The 20,805-nt window shown below is 33.4% G+C and overlaps 1 protein-coding gene and 1 long non-coding RNA gene across 2 annotated transcripts in view; both read left to right on the plus strand.

Moving 5' to 3' along the window:
• The window catches only part of LOC102806136 (uncharacterized), an 82,505-nt gene that overhangs the window by 21,243 nt on the left and 40,457 nt on the right, over positions 1–20,805 (plus strand). The gene's annotated exons all lie outside the window — the stretch shown is intronic.
• LOC146740969 (uncharacterized) lies at positions 787–4,374 on the plus strand. Its single transcript, XR_014929941.1, has 2 exons — positions 787–824; positions 4,141–4,374. It is a non-coding gene; the product is annotated as an uncharacterized LOC146740969 (long non-coding RNA).

The following is a 20,805-nucleotide window of genomic DNA, read 5'->3' on the forward strand; positions in this document are numbered from 1 at the left end:
AAGTTTGACCCCAAGTCTCGCACTGAACTGGCACGTTACCTTAGCAACCCTTTTCTTTCTTGGTCCGCGCTTCGATCTCGTAAATTTGTTATTATATCCGGCGGTACTGTAATAACACAACTTGTATCCAACTCTGTATTGGCTTTGAATATTTCAACATTGTTTACTTAGTGTGCTGCTTTTCTAATAACGCAAATATGTTTACAGTATTGCACGGGCTCTAAGTATTTCAACTTTGCAATGTATTGCTTTTATAATAATTACGCAAACTAAGTTATTTTTATTATTGTTGGGACACTAGCTCGGGCTATTGGGTCTGTGAATATTTCAATATTACCGACTTGAAATAAAGTGAATATGTAATATTAACCATACAATAACATACAATATCATGCGTAATGTTAAATTTTGAGCCTTCGCAGACGAAGTCTGCCGAAGGCTTATAGATTGGGTTCTGTCCGTTCGTTCGTCCATCCGTTCGTCCGTCTTTTACTTCTTATAACTTGATATGCTCTGTCCAATTTTTAAAAGTTGGTGCAAATGTAATTCTCCATGCCATACATATGCACGCCAAGTATTTTTTTGATTCGCCAAAGTTTCATTGTGTTTTTCTGTGATTTTCAACATTTTACTAGTACAAGTGCCGAAATTTGCCGGAAAAATCCGAGTTTTAACGACATCTGGCAAGAGAACTGGCATACCGTATTGCGCATGCGCCAGTCTAACCGCTGAAGAAATCGGCGGCGATTTCGTCTGAGGATATTTTATAACGGACTGTATCTTTCTTTGCACAAGGCTTACATAGATTAAATTCTATCTCAAAGGTAAGAAACTGTGCTTATGGTATTTATTATGAACTTTGATTTATCCTTTTGTGTCCTGACTTTAGTGAGAAACTAGCGATCGCACAGTGTCACACTTTGCCAGAAAAACAGTCCTGCTATTAGTTCAAGAACTGGTTATGAAACGTGTAAATCGAAAGTTTATCTCGTCATTTAGGAGGCTTGGGAATAACGTTTGGCATATAAAATACTGGAATAATAAAAACGTAAAAGTTTAGAACACGCTGATCATGATTCTGTTATGTACGATTGCTGTTGCCGGTGTTCATTGGCAACTGCTAGCAGATTGAAACTTGGTTTCGTGACGACATATTAGACTAGAATTATCGAGAAAACACAAGTCAAGTTCGGCCAACCGAAAGCAATGATGAAATTGAAAAGTACTGTAATTAAATATCAATGAATCTATCATCGCTTTTAAATTACCGTAAATATGATAACCGAGTGCGTTACTGCACTCGTGACCGAGACCTCTACGCTCCATGCGGTGTTGAAGTTTATTGGTAAATCGGACCTCTGTCAACAGAGACACATTTTCCCAATCAGCTATTTATTTTGGTACTGAAGTCAGGGTGGCAATTTCAATGTTTAGCTACCATAATTTATCTCCATTATGAGCAGGAAAATAAATTACGGACCTCGATTGAGATGGATTTAACATAGACCATGTTTTTAAGGGATATGTGAAACAATATTAGGGAGGGGTTCAAATTTACGCAATCCTCAATTTTAATGATGTTGACTTAATAGTCATAATTTTTTTTTTCAAAACTTCGGATATTATTTAATATATTTTAATACAACTACAATATTTTAATTAGTATGCAAATTGATATACAAATTAGCAGCCAATCTGAGACAATGCAATCCAGTTCAAAGGAAATTTGACATACACTTAGGTTACATGATCACTACCTCTGCTGATTAGTTTTTTATGCACTTCTATCTGCTTTTATATTAAATGTATTTTTTTGTATTTTTCTCAATAGTTTTTGACTCCCGTGTGCGAAGCACAAAAGGGAGTCTTTGCAGTTACCCTGTCTGTATGTCTGTATGTCTGTATGTATGTATGTATGTCACTTTTTTTGTTCCACAGTTATCTCAAGAACCACTAATCAAATTTTGGTGAAACTTGGTACATAGATGCTCTGGGATAATGCGCAGAGTTGATTAGGTTTTGGTAAAAATCTATGAATATTAATTACCTAATTTGCATGATAATTAGCTGATTTTTAGCTGTTCCAAGACTGTTCCACTGATATCTGAAGAACCACTCATTGTAATTTGATGAAACTTGGCACATGGATGCTCTGAACCAATACGCAGATTTGATTAGTTTTGGGTAAAAATCTATGAATATTAATTACCTAATTTGCATGATAATTAACTGATTTTAAACTGTTCTATGACTGTTCCACTGATATTTGAAGAACCACTCATTGGATTTCAATGAAACATGGATGTGCTGAACTAATGCGCAGATTTGGTTAGTTTTGGGTAAAAATCTGTTAATATTATTAATTACCTAATTTACATAATGATTAATCAATTTTCGGTTTTTCCACTGATATCTCATATACTAATCATAACATTTCTATAAAACTTGATACATATATGTCATATGACACTGTACAGACCTGAGAGTTTTTAGGGTAATATCAGTACATATTAATTACCTAATTTGCATAATTAATTAATTTTCAGCTTTTGATATTTTGAGTAGTAATGATCACGTTTCAATCAAACTTGGTACATAGTTACTTGAGGACTGTGCAGAGACCTAATTAGTTTTTGGGTAAAAATTTGTGCATATTAATCACTTTATTAGCATAATTAGTTAATTTTCAGCTTTTCACCTGATATCTCAAGTACTAATCATCACATTTCAATGAGACTTGCGACATAGATATTCTAGGACTATGCAGAGACCTGATTAATTTGGGGATAAATAATTGTGCCTATTAATTACCTAATTTGCATAATTAGTTAATTTTTTGCTGTTCAATGGCTATTGCACTGATGTCTAAAAACCACTCATTGGATTTCAATGAAACTTTTAAAGAGTACCCATCACATTTCAATGAACCTAGGACTATACACCATATTAGTTTTTGGTAAATATTTATGCTTCTCAATCACCTAATTAACATAATTAATTAATTAATACTGATATCTCAAGTATTGATCATCACATTTGAATAAAACATGGTAAATAACTGCTCTAGGACAATAGACAGCCTGATTAATTTTGGGTTAAAATTTGTGCATATTAATCACTTTATTAGCATAATTAGTTAATTTTCAGCTTTTCACCTGATATCTCAAGTACTAATCATCACATTTCAATGAGACTTGCAACATAGATATTCTAGGACTATGCAGAGACCTGATTAATTTTGGGATAAATAATTGTGCCTATTAATTACCTAATTTGCATAATTAGTTAATTTTTTGCTGTTCTATGGCTGTTGCACTGATGTCTAAAAACCACTCATTGGATTTCAATGAAACTTTTAAAGAGTACCCATCACATTTCAATGAACCTAGGACTATACACCATATTAGTTTTTGGTAAATATTTATGCTTCTCAATCACCTAATTAACATAATTAATTAATATTGATATCTCAAGTATTGATCATCACATTTGAATAAAACATGGTAAATAACTGCTCTAGGACAATAGACAGCCTGATTAATTTTGGGTTAAAATCTGTTCATATTAATTCTCTAATTAGCATAATAATTAATATTTTTTGGTTCTAATCACATTTCAATGAAACTTGGTACAATAACATTGTGCAGACCTTATTAGTTTTACACTTAAATCTGTTCATATTAGTTATCTTATTTGCATAATTAGTTTTCTGCGTTTCCATCAACATATCAAATTCAAGTAATTTTAAATTAATTTTTAATGTGTCTCCAATACTCTCAGCACACGGGAGTTCTTTCTAAGCTTTCTTTGATTTTTTATTTCTTTTGATAGCTTGGCATCCATTTGGTTCAGCTCAAGTGGCTTTTTGCACATTCTTAATCCCGTAAATATTAATTTGACAACTTTGTAGAGTGGGAACAGACTGTTGAATTAGTTCATCCTAGACTTTGGTAGAACATGTTTAAAAAAGTACAGTGTGAACTGCAATTTTTTTCTGGCTGGTATAAATTTATTAAGTAATATTTTTTCATACTAAAAAGACTCAAATATCTTTTTTAATTAAATCTATCAGCCAATGGGAGCACATATGCTACAACCTCTGCTTACTTTGGGCTAAATGTTTTTTTTGTTTTTTTTCAGGTGCATAGCCAGATTTTTTTTTCTCAGAAAGCAAAGCCACTGGAACTGCATGTATTACAAAAACATACCGGTACTATTCACTGCGTGTCTGACAATTGTATAAAGTTTTGCAAGTCCTCTGTTTTTTACTTTGAGAAGTTCTGTCAACCAAAGCATAAATATGTGTTTCTCTGTACATAAAATTTCACACGATTTGTTAATATTAATGTATGATAATAAAAACTTGATAATATTTTTATGGATTTTTGCACTTTATTTGTATCATTGTCGTATGAGAAGTAATCTTGTCCTTTTTAGAGATATTGAAACTAATCCAGGGCCACAAACTAGTTTATCCAAACAGACACAACACTGACTCTACATATTTGCAGATCTGATTTGTACACTTCCTTGTTATTTTACCTGTTGTACTGGTTTGGTGCTATCTGGTTTCCTTGCTGAGAATAATGCTGACCTGGATGGAGAGTGCTATAAACTTGAAAATGCCATAGAAATCACGTTTGCCAATTTATGTCCATGCAACTTTAGAATGACAACTAGCGAAGGCAGTGTCATTCATGACTTGTTCTATAATAAACTCGCAGCGCACTTCGATCGCATTATCCGCGTACATTTCAACTGAACTCTAATATCCATGTGTTTGAATTACGTGCGGCAATGAGCAATGACCTCAATGAGTAAATAACATTCTTTTCATGTGGTAGACTTTATTCAAGTGTAACAAACGTAAGTGAAATGTATGGACGAGTCATAATACTCGTACTTTCGAAAATTACGACTCTTACTCTTACAACATTGTTTCATGTAACAACAATTCGTATACAGCATTGGACTTATGGATTTTTATATTAATAAAATACGTGGGCCGATAATATTACCATATGCTTAGTATTTCCATGCCAGCGATGCTTGTAACCTGCTCGATTTAAAAACCCAGTACCAGTAGTTGAATCTCTAAATTATGAGGTACCCCGTAGTTGAATCTCTAAATTATGAGGTACCCCGGTAGTTAGTCCCCGTTCAGGCGCAGCCTGAAAAGGGGACTTTATAATTCAGGTTATGTCCATTTTTCCGTCTCCAACATTTTCTCAGAAATTCTACAGCAGATATCAGTGAAACTTGGCAGGTTGATGAACAAGTCTCTGCTGAGTATGCACGTAATTTTTTTCCCAGATCTAAAAATCCCAAGTGGGTCTTTTTCACGATTTTCATCAAAAATTACCTCTCCCGGCAACATTGACAAAACGTCTGCGCATGCTCAGAATAAATTAATTACTGTAAAATACTTTATTTTTGCTTGCAACATTTTTTTGCTATTTTCGCTGAAGGAATGTTTCAGTTAAAATAAAATCCAGCGAATATACCCTTTTCTTATATTTTACAGTCAACTTGTCGAAAATCAATGAAAATAAATTCAATACAAAACACCCAGAAAAAGTCTTTTCAGCGAATGATAATCCAGCAGAAATAAAATATTTTACAGTAGATTAGATCTGTGAGTAACGCTGCTGTTATTACGGCACGTGATTTCTCCATTGCGTGCAATTTATTATAGTACTGTTTATACATGTGTTCTGTTCGGCTCAGTGGTCTCGTTCACTAGTTACTAGAAGAACTAGTAACTTTATTTGATTTCAAGAACTTCAAGAAGGCGGTATAAGAGACGTGTTTGCAAAGGTAAGTCCTCCAGTTTCAACAAAATTGAATGTATATTGGGGTACGATTGGTGTACATTCCGTGACCTACGGACGTGAATATTATGATGATTGCCAGCTTTATATTCTAAAGCCAAAAAAGCAAACAATTGTCTCCAATCTACGAAACTAGTTCGTAAACTGTCAAATTATTGTACATGGGGGACATAGTTTTCAACTACGGTAAATCGTTATCCGGTCTTTTGCTTGTGTCGCGATTTCCGAAATATCCACAACTCGGGGGGGGGGGGGTGTCCCCGTATCGATCAATTTATTCATTATATAATAGTAGGTTGCCTATGATTATATTCGTATTTTTTATGTTGTGAGCATTAAACTGTTAGTTGTAATAAAGATTTTGCCGATCTCCTGCGATTCTACATGGCGGATGTACAGTGACAACACGTGTATGGACGGTCGGTCGAGTAGTCTGCAACAGACTATGAAATCGCCCGGCGTTTTTTTGGCAGTTTTTTTTTTTAAATATTTTGGATATCCAAGAGTATGATGTTATTGTGAATAGCCTGAATGGGTAAGCTTTGTTTCGACAATGAGCTGTTATTTCTGTGAACAATGTTAAATTATTCTTTGAATGCTCAGTTTATTTTTTGAAAACAACTAATTTTTGGATTAAAAAAAAAAATCATGCCGTTTTCCCCGTCAAAATCAAAGCATAAAGATCTTGCCAGAACATCAGTAAATCTACTACCGCGTTGCGTTCACCACGAGGTCACTGAACCGTCATTAACATATTTAAATGAGCCACGTGTAAATGGGAACATGGCGGATATTGTATGGTATCGAGCATTTACATTCGACCGAAATCATTCATTTACGATGAAACTAAGTTGAATATTACTTCCAATTCATAAAAATTCAACGAATTAATTGTTTGTGCGTTATTATAATCATTACTGAATAATAATCAACAATTGCAATACTTCGAAAACAAGTAAGTTATTCACTTGCGAAACACAGAATGACCAGATTGTGCTACCGTGATCATTTGCTACCGGTACTAACCACTAAGCAATGTATTCGTGTTTGTATTTATTCGAAACTTCTTTTAGAACATACTTTACTTTCGTTATCAACAAAATTATAAAAAAATAATGCATATTACATTATGTGATTTTGGGGGGGGGATTCAATTCCAACATTTCGCAGTGCCTATGAACCAAAGGCTTTTCACTCTTCTCTGAGTGTGACACCTAAACCAGAGGTTTTATGGTGTATAAACTGGCACTAAATGAAAAGGCCATTGAACCTTATTCAAATTTATAAGTACATGGTATTATGTATTTCATTATGAAAACTGACTAAATTAAATGTGATCTTATTTTTAATTGTTTGAACAGAATGATTTATATCGGTATTGACGTTTTCATCCAATATTAATTGTGCAATTGTTAAAATGCCTACCTACACATTTATTGTTTTTGTTTCTAAAATAGACATTTGTAAAAAAAAAATTATAAAATCATGCTTGATTAAAATTCAAAAAAAAACAAGATGTAGCCATGTAGCCCCTTTTCTGTTATGTTTCCAACTTCTTCCAAAGTAAAACTGGCAAAGGCATGTAATTGCCATACAATCATCAATTGTGGGAAAACTTATATGTTATTGAAAATCTTTATTTTGTTGTCTGTGAATTAATATAATATTTGAAATGGCGTAATGGTGCAAAATATTCTCAAACAATCGGTCTTCTGGTGGCACTACACTGCACATTTATGCACAGTCAGTATCCCAATGTGCGATCTCAGCTTACTAAGTGATGATGGTGGTTGAAATGGAAAACTGAATACAAAAATCCAGAAAACATATCAAACGAATTTCCATCTGCTGTGAATGCATGTTTCGTTGCATCAAATAAATAACCCAATTTTATGATAGAAGCTTGCGATCTTGTGCCATACAGGGTCAAGTGATTGAGCAATAAAAAACATGGTACCAATGATCTGAAATTTCAGGAGTGCTCGCTGAAGGTTTATCAATCCTGCGTATTGTCTTGTTCTTTTTCAATCCTGCATTTCAGTTACTAGAATTTATACTAAAAAAAATTGTTTCTGTTTTTCTTCTAATAACCCGGCCACTCTCAAAAACAAATATTTTTCCATGGTCGAAATGCAAGAATACAAAACTACTGTGATTGCATAGCGATACCTGTAGGGCCATTGTCAATTAGTTCGCCTGATCAACACAGCGTTATACATAGGGCTGTTATTGAATCACGGAGAGTAAAATCTTGTGATACTAATCTCTAGAACCACTCAGATTGGTACATACCGGTATGTCTTATGAACCCACATGTGTATATCTTGGACAATATTCATTTTAAACTTTTTTTTTTTTTTTTACAGTGATGCTGTGAACTGCTTCAATTTCGCAAGGCATTTTTTCTGGGTTCCTACAACATGGAGTGTCAGGGACTTTATTGAAATGTTGTACACAAATTTCATAAAATCCTGAATATATCTAGAAGTGAAAATTAAATGGTTTACAGTATTTTATACCCATTAATAATGATTGAAATACAATAATATCACTGCACTAAAACGACTTTGAACAATTATTGTTACTTCTTCATTGAAGGTTATGAGCAGACCAACCTTTATCACTACTGGCTTTCTTAATTATTACATGTACTTGCTCTGAAAACATAGCTTTTACAATTGTTTAAATTAACAGATGTTGTTCTATGTACAATGAATACATTTTAATAAACCTTACTGTATTAATAACAAATTGTATTTGACAACATGAGAATGATTCTGATGCCCAGTGGTGATGTTGAAACAAACTCAGGTCCTGGTAATATACTAAGACTTGATTAACAAAGAAGTCATGTACATCAAGGTTCACTCAGATTTATGAATGCAGTTTCTTGAGCAAGTATACATGTATGACAAATAGTTTTGTTGCACTTGTGTACTCTGAGATTCTGAACATGGATCAGTGGAAGTTTTTAGTTGTCAGTACAAAACTAGATTATGGGAAATCACTTTATGATGAGTTGTACCCACAAAAAGTACATATTTATTCACCTGTTTGCAGATGTTCCTTGTACTACCTGTACTTTATAATCAAATAACGAAGACTGTGACATTTCATGTCTTGTTGAATCTCTAAATTATGAGATACCCCGGTAGTTGAATCTCTAAATTATGAGGTACCCCGGTAGTTGAATCTCTAAATTATGAGGTACCCCGGTAGTTGAATCTCTAAATTATGAGGTACCCCGGTAGTTGAATCTCTAAATTATGAGATACCCCGGTAGTTGAATCTCTAAATTATGAGGTACCCTGGTAGTTAAATCTTTCATACACTTGATCTCTGTTTCTTACATCTTCATTTTGATAATTGTGGCTTCTTGAAATTCAATGAAATGGAAAACATTATTCATTTATTCTTGGCACTAATTTGTTTGTGTTTACCGTTTACCTATGGAGATTATTCTATGAATATAATTGAAAATAGTATTGAAATTAATGAATCAATAGTTGAAAGTAATCGTTCATTCACAACATTGTGACTGCAAGAAATGAAATGAATATGTTAGCCATTCTTCAAAATATCAGTCTAGTAGGCTGAATGTAGTAATAAAATCCTTCTACCACTGACTAAGAATTTATATAGATATGATGTAAAATATGATAATCATTTGTTGATCTATGTACTGAAATATCTAGTTCTATATTTGAAAGAGGAGAGTGTGTATAATCGATGGATGCATCTTATGTTCATGTGATACTTTGTAGACCACTTTCCTGAATGTACCTTGTTGGTAACCTTAAAACAAGACTAACTGGGAATTTGGTATAAGTAAGAAGTCTGATGTTGTCATGGTGAAAAATACAAACATGCCAGTCTGCTTGTATTTGGTAAAACTGAATCTTATTTTTGTCACGTTGATCAGTGATGCAACATTATGTCATTGTATCCCTGTGTCTGCTATGTGCATGTATACAAAAGCCAATATTGTTGACTTTCATGAAAGTGCTACATTGAAATTGAAATCAGACAATCCTCATCAAAAGTTGTTATAATGAAAAACGTGAGAACATTTATATGTCTTGTTACCATAGCAACTGAACTTTGCAATTTTGTCACCTGCTTTTTCTGCTTTTTCGATCTTTCAATTTTTATTGTTTTTTTATTTATGATCTGGTATACTGTAAACCAATTAAGGCATTGAATAAAGTTTGCCATGAATGATCTCTCAATTAAATTACTCTCACTAAATGTGAGGGGTATTAGAAACAATATAGAGAGAACCAAATTATTTACATAGTTGAAACCCAAAAAATGCGTAATTATTAAGCTGCAAGAGACTTATAGTTCTCAAGAAGTTGAAGAGCAGTGGACAAAACAATGGAATGATAAAATATTTTTAGTCCCCGTTCGGACGCAGTCCGAAAACGGGAACTTATGTTTTGACCTCCGTGTGTCCGTGCGTGCATGCATCTGTGCGTGCGTCCGGACCTGTATCTTAGAAATGCCTGACACATACATCATACATGATATTATACATATGCACGTCAATTTGTTTCACGATCTGATTCAAGATGGCCGAATGGTGGCCATTTTTGTGCTAAAAATCATCAAAATCAAGCATTTCTCGGCTGTTTACAAATGGATTTTGTTGACACTTTGTATATACATTAGACATTATAGGACCTTGATGCACATTATTTTGTTTTACGATCTGATTCAAGATGGCCAAATGGTGGCCATTTTTGTGCTAAAAAATCCTAAAAATCAACCATTTCTCGGCTATTTACAGATGGATTTTGTTCAAACTTGGTATATACATTAGACATTATGGGACCTTGATGCAAATAATTTTGTTTTTCAGATAAGATTCAAAATGGCCGACTAAAAAAATCCAAGCAGCAAACGCTTCACATGGAGACAAAAATCTCCTGTCATACAATGCCGTCTTGATTATTGGTTCATTTCTGATACCCTACAAGATCGTGTGAAGTCAGTAGAAATCAAACCATCCATCTGCTCAGATCACTCCGCTATTACTCTCTGTATTCAAAGTGAATCATGGGGCAGACATGGTCGGCCCTACTGGAAATTTAATAATTCTTTGTGTAAAGATAGAAATTATTTCCTAAAGCTATCAAATCAAATCAAGGAGTGGGAGTCTGAGCTTTCAGGCAAAGACCCAATGATTTCTTGGGAGTATCTAAAGTATAAAATAAGACGTTTTACAATGACCTATTCAAAATCAAAAGCTCAAGAAAAAAACAAAAAACTTCATGAAGTGGAATCGTTAATTGAGGACTTGGAAAATAATCTTGATAATGAAATTAAAACAGTACAATATCATGAGACAAAATTGAAAATAGAAAAAATCTGGAATGATAAATTACAGGGTTCTATTATACGATCTAGATGTAATCATTACAAACTGGGAGAAAAAAGTAATAATTTTTTTCTGCATTTGGAGAAATCTACTCAAATCTGTATGCGAAAGATCATTTGATAGAATCAGAACTGGGCGCTCAACAATTTTTATATAGTACTAACATCCCTTGCCTAGGTGAGGAAGCAAAGCGGTCTTGTGAGGGAGCACTAACTTTGAATGAATGTTTTAGAGCCTTAACCTTATTACCAAGAGATAAAACACCTGGTAATGATGGCTTGTCAGCTGAATTTTATCTAACATTTTGGAACATTATTAGTTCACATTTACTCAATAGCTTAAATTACTCTCATAGAAAGGGACAGTTAACAGAGTCGCAAAGACAAGGGGTCATAATCCTGATTGCTAAAAAAGGCACAGATAAAACATTCCTTGAAAACTATAGACCAATCTCCCTCATTAATACCGATGTCAAGATAGCCTCTAAAGCAATTGATTACAAATTTCTGATAAAAATATTGGAGGTATTTAATTTTGGTAACTTCTTTATAAATTGGGTAAAAACGTTTTACAGTAGCATCTCTTCTTGCGTGATGAATCATGGAAGGTCAACTGGTTATTTTCCCATTGCAAAAGGTGTGCGGCAGGGAGACCTCTTATCCCTTTATCTGTTTATAACAGTAGTGGAATTACTTGCAATTAGTATTCGAAATAATCCAACTATAAATGGTATTGGTACTTTTAAAAAATGTATTAATTTAGTAATGTATGCAGACGACATAACCTGTACAATTAAGCCCACCCCAATGATACCGCTCTTCAATACAGTTAACAAATTTGGAAAATGTTCAGAATTAAATCTAAATCAGGATAAAACTGAGGCACTTTTGTTGGGGTCTGGTCACACACCAAAAGAGAAAATAAATATTAAATGGTCGAATGGAATAACAATTTTGGGAGTTTTTTTTACCTATGCATCTGACATGTCTGTTGAGGAAAATTTTTCAAAGAAAATTAACAGTCTGAAGTCAGTATGCTCATTATGGTCTAGAAGAAAACTCTCAATAATTGGTAAAATACAGATCCTTAAAACCTTTGGCCTTTCCCAATTCATATATTTAGCATCAATGATTTCAGTGCCAAAATCAATTATAAAAAAAATCAATACTGTGGAATACTTTATTTTCGCTGGAATAAATTTTCGCTGAACAGGCTTTTTGGGCGTTTTGCTTGGAATTTATTTTCACTGATTTTTGATGAGTTTAATGTGAAATATAGGAAAAAAAGTATATTCGCTGGATTTTATTTTCACGGAATCATCCCTTCAGCGAAAATAGCGAAAATAAATTCTAAGCGAAAATAAAGTATTCTACAGTAGTATTTTTTACAATTTTATTTGGAATGGAAAAGATAAAATTAAAAGAAACATCCTTATTTCAGATATTGAAAGGGGTGGATTAAATATGATTGAGGTGGACTCTTTTTTTAAAGCACAACAGATTATGTGGGTGAAACTGTTTGTTTCTGATAGCCAAGCCAGATGGAAGGATATATTGAAGGGACTATTGAAAAAGTTTTGGGACCATGTTTTTTTTTGCAACTATGATGAATCAGAATTTGAAAATCAAATCCCACCCTTTTATTATGATATTATCCGGGAATGGTCATCTCTGACATCATACACTCCAAAAACAACATCTGAAATTGATAAACAAATATTATGGAACAATAGATTTTTAAAAATTGGCTTTCGTACAGTCTATCTGAAAAGTTTAGCAAGAAAAAAAGTATTAAGAATAATAGACCTAATCGATTTCTATGGAAACTTTCATGACTGGCAATTTTGGAAGATAAAAGGTATCACTTTGACAGAATACCATACTATTCAAGGCCTAATCGCTGCAATACCAGATGACTGGAGAGAGAACATTCATGCTAATACCCATAAGTGGTGTGATTTTCAAAACAAAGTCAAATGGAATTCTAAGTATGTTGCAATTAATACACTGACGAGCAAAAAGGTGTATAAATCTTTGTGTGAAAACATTATTGAAGAGCCAAATATTGCCATAGACTTCCAACATTTGTATGGGATGAAACAAAATGTAATTTTCAAACTAACTTTCAAGACAACAATCTCCACAGAGCATTCCAATACAAAATTCTACACAGAGTTTTAACAACTAATGTAAAACTGTATATATAATCAATTCCCCCACTGTTCTTTTTGTGAAAAAGAAAAAGAAACATTAGAACACATATTTGTTAACTGTATTCTTGTAAAGAGACTGTGGAGACTGTTGCAAAGTGATTGCAATCTTATTGCCAATTTTGTTTGTAATGTCAAAAATATTATTATAGGTCTATGTGAACCGGAAAATATATTATTAAATCATTTTATTTTATTATTTAAAAAATATGTATATACCTGTAGGGTTCAAAAGGTTCATTCAACAAAATACGCATATAAAAGTTGGATCAGGGAAAATAGAAATATTGAACTACAAATCGCAATAAACAAAAACAAAGAGCTTATCCATTATCAGAAATGGGAACCATTAACTAATTGGTTAGATAATGGGTAAATTTAGATGTTATACCAAATCATTTTTTTTCTCTTTTCTTTTCTTCTTATTTTCTTTCTCTTAATTTTAATTTTCTTTCCTTATACCACTATGTTATGTAATATTTTGTGTTGTATGTTTATATTATTGAACCGAAATAAAAATATTGTTTAAATAAAAAAAAAAAGAATTATGCAATGAATATATTAGTAGTTATGAATATTTTAATGTTGATATAAAATGTCCTTAATAGTTGAATGCTATGAATTAGTTTTCTCGTCTCCATAGTTATAATATAATGTGTACAGTGACAAATTTATACTATATTCAGCAATTTATGTGGAGTTCAATCTTGTTACTATAGTGACTGAAATATGTGATTAACAAATATATTAAAAAAATTATGTTGTGAAATCTGTAATAGTGGTACATGTGCCAAAAATAGGAAAGTTGTATATATTAAAAAGTGGTTGTGATGGTAAAGAATAACTAATCATGAAAGTACAACTTTGAAATTCTGAGAAAGTAAAATTTATTGCAACTTTGTATTTCTTAGTGAGTCATAAGTATATGCAGGTGAAATGAATGAATGATCCACTTTCAACACTAGATGGCGCTCTAATGCTTCCTCTAAATGTTGACTGCAGCTGTTAATCCAGAAAGAAGTATCCCATAATATTCAACCATGAAATTGATTATGTGGTCACTTTGCATGTACCAGGTAAAGAGATGAATTCACAACTTGTGACTATTTAATCCCATCTCTGTCGTTATGTAGTATTTTGTTCTCTTCTCATGTAACATATGGTCTATTATTCTTTTATCAAATTTTGTGTAGTCTGCAATTAATGATTTGATCACAGATGTGGCTTTATGTTTTGGCTGGGAAAATTTTGGTGAAGAAATTTAGAATTCTGTAGTCTCTATTGGTATATATTTATCGAATGCTAAGATTTAAATATATATAAATAAAGTCAGAAGAACAGTTTACTCTCATCTAATAGCAAAAATATTATAAATATTCTCCAATCTGTTTAGCCATGTTATTCTCAGTATTATGATGAGATGCATACAGGAATATAAAGATCACTGTTTGGGGTTGTGATCAGAGCAGATTTTAATAAACTAACAATCATCATCAATGAATTAAGTACCTTATACATTTTGTATAACTAGAACAACTTTTGAATTTTCAATAGAAATACACAATTCCTCTAATTTTCACAATGATTATCCAAATGCATTAAGTCATCGTGTTTTGAATTCATAAAAAATCTAGGACAAGATGACTTGATGAGTGTAATCCCTACACAGCTGGATAAGACAGTGCTAGCTGCAGTCAATGTTTGTATTGGAATTACTTAATGTATGTCAAAACCAGCCTGGTTCTGTGAATTTCAAGGTTGTATACTTCACTTGTGGAACACTCATATATAGATACCACTGTATTGAGGTTGACTTTCTATAAAGACTTTCCCACACAGCTAGTACATAGGGATGTCATACATATCTTTTATATTAGTAAATAATAATAATAACTTTATTGTAATCGTATCCACAAAGGGGTATTGATAAATACAATAAAGGTAATGTATATAAAAATAATGACAATATTAGTAATATTCACTACAGGCAAGATGGCAGGTGAAAAGGTATATTGTTCAGGGCTATCAACTCAACTGATTTCAACCCAATATTGTCGTGGGCTATAACTGTTTCTATCAACTCAACTGTTATAAACCCAATATTGTGGTGGGCTATAACTGTTTCTATCAACTCAACTGTTATAAACCCAATATTGTGGTGGGCTATAACTGTTTCAATCAACTCAACTGTTATAAACCCAATATTGTGGTGGGCTATAACTGTTTCAATCAACTCAACTGTTATAAACCCAATATTGTGGTGGGCTATAACTGTTTCTATCAACTCAACTGTTATAAACCCAATATTGTGGTGGCTATAAATGTTTCTATCAACTCAACTGTTATAAACCCAATATTGTGGTGGCTATAAATGTTTCTATCAACTCAACTGTTATAAACCCAATATTGTGGGAGGCTATAACCGTTTCCATCAACTCAACTGTTATAAACCCAATATTGTGGTGGGCTATAACTGTTTCTATCAACTCAACTGTTATAAACCCAATATTGTGGTGGGCTATAACTGTTTCAATCAACTCAACTGTTATAAACCCAATATTGTGGTGGGCTATAACTGTTTCAATCAACTCAACTGTTATAAACCCAATATTGTGGTGGGCTATAACTGTTTCTATCAACTCAACTGTTATAAACCCAATATTGTGGTGGCTATAAATGTTTCTATCAACTCAACTGTTATAAACCCAATATTGTGGTAGCTATAACTGTTTCTATCAACTCAACTGTTATAAACCCAATATTGTGGGAGGCTATGATCGTTTCCATCAACTCAACTGTTATAAACCCAATATTGTGGTGGGCTATAACTGTTTCAATCAACTCAACTGTTATAAACCCAATATTGTGGTGGCTATAAATGTTTCTATCAACTCAACTGTTATAAACCCAATATTGTGGAGGGCTATAACCGTTTCTATCAACTCAACTGTTATAAACCCAATATTGTGGTGGCTATAAATGTTTCTATCAACTCAACTGTTATAAACCCAATATTGTGGAGGGCTATAACCGTTTCCATCAACTCAACTCTTATAAACCCAATATTGTGGAGGGCTATAACCATTTCTATCAACTCAACTGTTATAAACCCAATATTGTAGAGGGCTATAACCATTTCTATCAACTCAACTGTTATAAACCCAATATTGTGGTGGCTATAAATGTTTCTATCAACTCAACTGTTATAAACCCAATATTGTGGAGGGCTATAACCATTTCTATCAACTCAACTGTTATAAACCCAATATTGTGGTGGCTATAAATGTTTCTATCAACTCAACTGTTATAAACCCAATATTGTGGTGGCTATAAATGTTTCTATCAACTCAACTGTTATAAACCCAATATTGTGGAGGGCTATAACCGTTTCCATCAACTCAGCTCTTATAAACCCAATATTGTGGAGGGCTATAACCATTTCTATCAACTCAACTGTTATAAACCCAATATTGTAGAGGGCTATAACCATTTCTATCAACTCAACTGTTATAAACCCAATATTGTGGTGGGCTATAACTGTTTCTATCAACTCAACTGTTATAAACCCAATATTGTGGTGGGCTATAACTGTTTCTATCAACTCAACTGTTATAAACCCAATATTGTGGAGGGCTATAACCGTTTCCATCAACTCAGCTCTTATAAACCCAATATTGTGGAGGGCTATAACCATTTCTATCAACTCAACTGTTATAAACCCAATATTGTAGAGGGCTATAACCATTTCTATCAACTCAACTGTTATAAACCCAATATTGTGGTGGGCTATAACTGTTTCTATCAACTCAACTGTTATAAACCCAATATTGTGGTGGGCTATAACTGTTTCTATCAACTCAACTGTTATAAACCCAATATTGTGGTGGGCTATAACTGTTTCAATCAACTCAACTGTTATAAACCCAATATTGTGGTGGGCTATAACTGTTTCAATCAACTCAACTGTTATAAACCCAATATTGTGGTGGGCTATAACTGTTTCTATCAACTCAACTGTTATAAACCCAATATTGTGGTGGCTATAAATGTTTCTATCAACTCAACTGTTATAAACCCAATATTGTGGTGGCTATAAATGTTTCTATCAACTCAACTGTTATAAATCCAATATTGTGGAGGGCTATAACCATTTCTATCAACTCAACTGTTATAAACCCAATATTGTGGGAGGCTATAACCGTTTCCATCAACTCAACTGTTATAAACCCAATATTGTGGTGGGCTATAACTGTTTCTATCAACTCAACTGTTATAAATCCAATATTGTGGAGGGCTATAACCATTTCTATCAACTCAACTGTTATAAACCCAATATTGTGGGAGGCTATAACCGTTTCCATCAACTCAACTGTTATAAACCCAATATTGTGGTGGGCTATAACCGTTTCTATCAACTCAACTGTTATAAACCCAATATTGTGGGAGGCTATAACCGTTTCTATCAACTCAACTGTTATAAACCCAATATTGTTGTGGGTTATAACCGTTTCTATCAACTCAACTGTTATAAACCCAATATTGTGGTGGGCTATAACCGTTTCTATCAACTGACTGTTATAAACCCAATATTGTTGTGGGCTATAACCGTTTCTATCAACTCAACTGTTATAAACCCAATATTGTGGAGGGCTATAACCGTTTCCATCAACTCAACTGTTATAAACCCAATATTGTGCTGGGCTATAACCGTTTCCATCAACTCAACTGTTATATACCCAATATTGTGGGAGGCTATAACCGTTTCCATCAACTCAACTGTTATAAACCCAATATTGTGGAGGGCTATAACCATTTCTATCAACTCAACTGTTATAAACCCAATATTGTGGTGGCTATAACTGTTTCTATCAACTCAACTGTTATAAACCCAATATTGTGGAGGGCTATAACCATTTCTATCAACTCAACTGTTATAAATCCAATATTGTGGAGGGCTATAACTGTTTCTATCAACTCAACTGTTATAAACCCAATATTGTTGTGGGCTATACCCGTTTCTATCAACTCAACTGTTATAAACCCAATATTGTGGGAGGCTATAACTGTTTCTATCAACTCAACTGTTATAAACCCAATATTGTTGTGAGTTATAACCGTTTCTATCAACTCAACTGTTATAAACCCAATATTGTGGTGGGCTATAACCGTTTCTATCAACTGACTGTTATAAACCCAATATTGTTGTGGGCTATAACCGTTTCTATCAACTCAACTGTTATAAACCCAATATTCTGGGAGGCTATAACCGTTTCCATCAACTCAACTGTTATATACCCAATATTGTGGGAGGCTATAACCGTTTCCATCAACTCAACTGTTATAAACCCAATATTGTGGAGGGCTATAACCATTTCTATCAACTCAACTGTTATAAACCCAATATTGTGGAGGGCTATAACTGTTTCTATCAACTCAACTGTTATAAACCCAATATTGTGGAGGGCTATAACCATTTCTATCAACTCAACTGTTATAAATCCAATATTGTGGAGGGCTATAACCATTTCTATCAACTCAACTGTTATAAACCCAATATTGTGGGAGGCTATAACCGTTTCCATCAACTCAACTGTTATAAACCCAATATTGTGGTGGGCTGTAACCGTTTCCATCAACTCAACTGTTATAAACCCAATATTGTGGTGGGCTATAACCGTTTCCATCAACTCAACTGTTATAAACCCAATATTGTGGTGGGCTATAACCGTTTCTATCAACTCAACTGTTATAAACCCAATATTCATAAACCAAATATTGTGGTTGACTAACCACATGTTTTGACAATGAAACTGGCATCAATCTTTCTCATGGAGTTTTCTTAATTCATTTGGATATAGTTTGGGGAGAACACGTCTCAGACTTCTTTGATCAGCTATGTCTTCTACGAGACAATGTTTGCATCAACTTAACTACATAGCAGCATTAATTATTTATATGGTTATGCTTTAAGATATTGAAATCACATTTCATTTGCACTTAATGTCAAAATGTCAGCGTATACAAATTCATAATTTCTACAGGGAATAGTTTCATTGATGAATGTCGTATTTTGTGATTTAAAATATTTCTGTTGTGTAAATGATTACAAAATTGGCTTCTCTGACAGTTCCTTGGAGAGTAACATTATATCACCAGACTTTAGTGAGGGGGCATAACTATTTACCAGTTTTGACTTTAGTGAGGGGCTGTGATATTTCACCTGTTATGACTTCAATGAGGGGCTGTGATATTTCACCTGTTATGACTTCAATGAGGGGCTGTGATATTTCATCTGTTATGACTTCAATGAGGAGCTGTGATATTTCACCTGTTTTGACCTTAGTCAGGGGCTGTGATATTTCACCTGTTATGACTTCAATGAGGGGCTGTGATATTTCACCTGTTTTGACCTTAGTCAGGGGCTGTGATATTTCACCAGTTATGACTTCAATGAGGGGCTGTGATATTTCACCAGTTTTGACTTCAGTTAGGGGCTGTGATATTTCACCAGTTATGACTTCAGTGAGGGGCTGTGATATTTCACCAGTTATGACTTCAATGAGGGGCTGTGATATTTCACCAGTTTTTACTTCAGTTAGGGGCTGTGATAATTCACTAGTTTTTACTTCAGTGAGGAGTTGCAGCATTCCATCAGTTTTGACTTTTTTGCACTTTGTAAATTCCAAAACAAATTATCATCGTAAGGTATTACTGTACATTACTTGTTTTCTGATAAAGCTGATGGATTGAACCTGAAGCTCGGATATGATTATTATCTAGAAATTACTTGAGAGACCTTATGGCCTTGGTATGGTCTATGTGGACAAGTGATGATTAAATTTGGTATCTATATAAGACTAAGACATCCATCAGCATTCTAACCCACTTACAGATTTCTCTGGCAATTACACACTAACATACATTTAGTGTTTCGCTTGACTTGGGGATGTTTGGATTTCATCTCCCTTTGGGACTTTTCTAACTTGAATAACTACTGCATTTGAATTTTTATGAACCCCTGGAATCTTCATTAATATGAACTTGAATGAAAAAAATTGAGAGTTTTAATGCATTTTATGATGGAGGTAAATCCTACTTGTCAGACTATGAATGTCCTAAAATTGTGATGTCATTAAACAAAACTCTGACTGTGTCAGTGGCAGCAATTTAATCAATAACAGTGCAGTGACTAATTGGAATTGAATTTAAATAGATTGAATAGCTAAAAGTATTAAAAAGTAATTACATATTTGGTGAACTAATTAACGGGAAATGGTACAAAAGTCACTGATAACTGACTTAATTGGAATTGAGTTAAATGTTATCTTTATTCTCTTTTAGCTTATAAACTGTTTATCAGGAATACTTAATTATTTCATAGGGGG

The sequence above is a fragment of the Saccoglossus kowalevskii genome, chromosome 7 (genome assembly GCF_978046115.1).
Source record: "Saccoglossus kowalevskii chromosome 7, keSacKowa6.1, whole genome shotgun sequence".
Lineage (NCBI taxonomy): Eukaryota > Metazoa > Hemichordata > Enteropneusta > Harrimaniidae > Saccoglossus > Saccoglossus kowalevskii.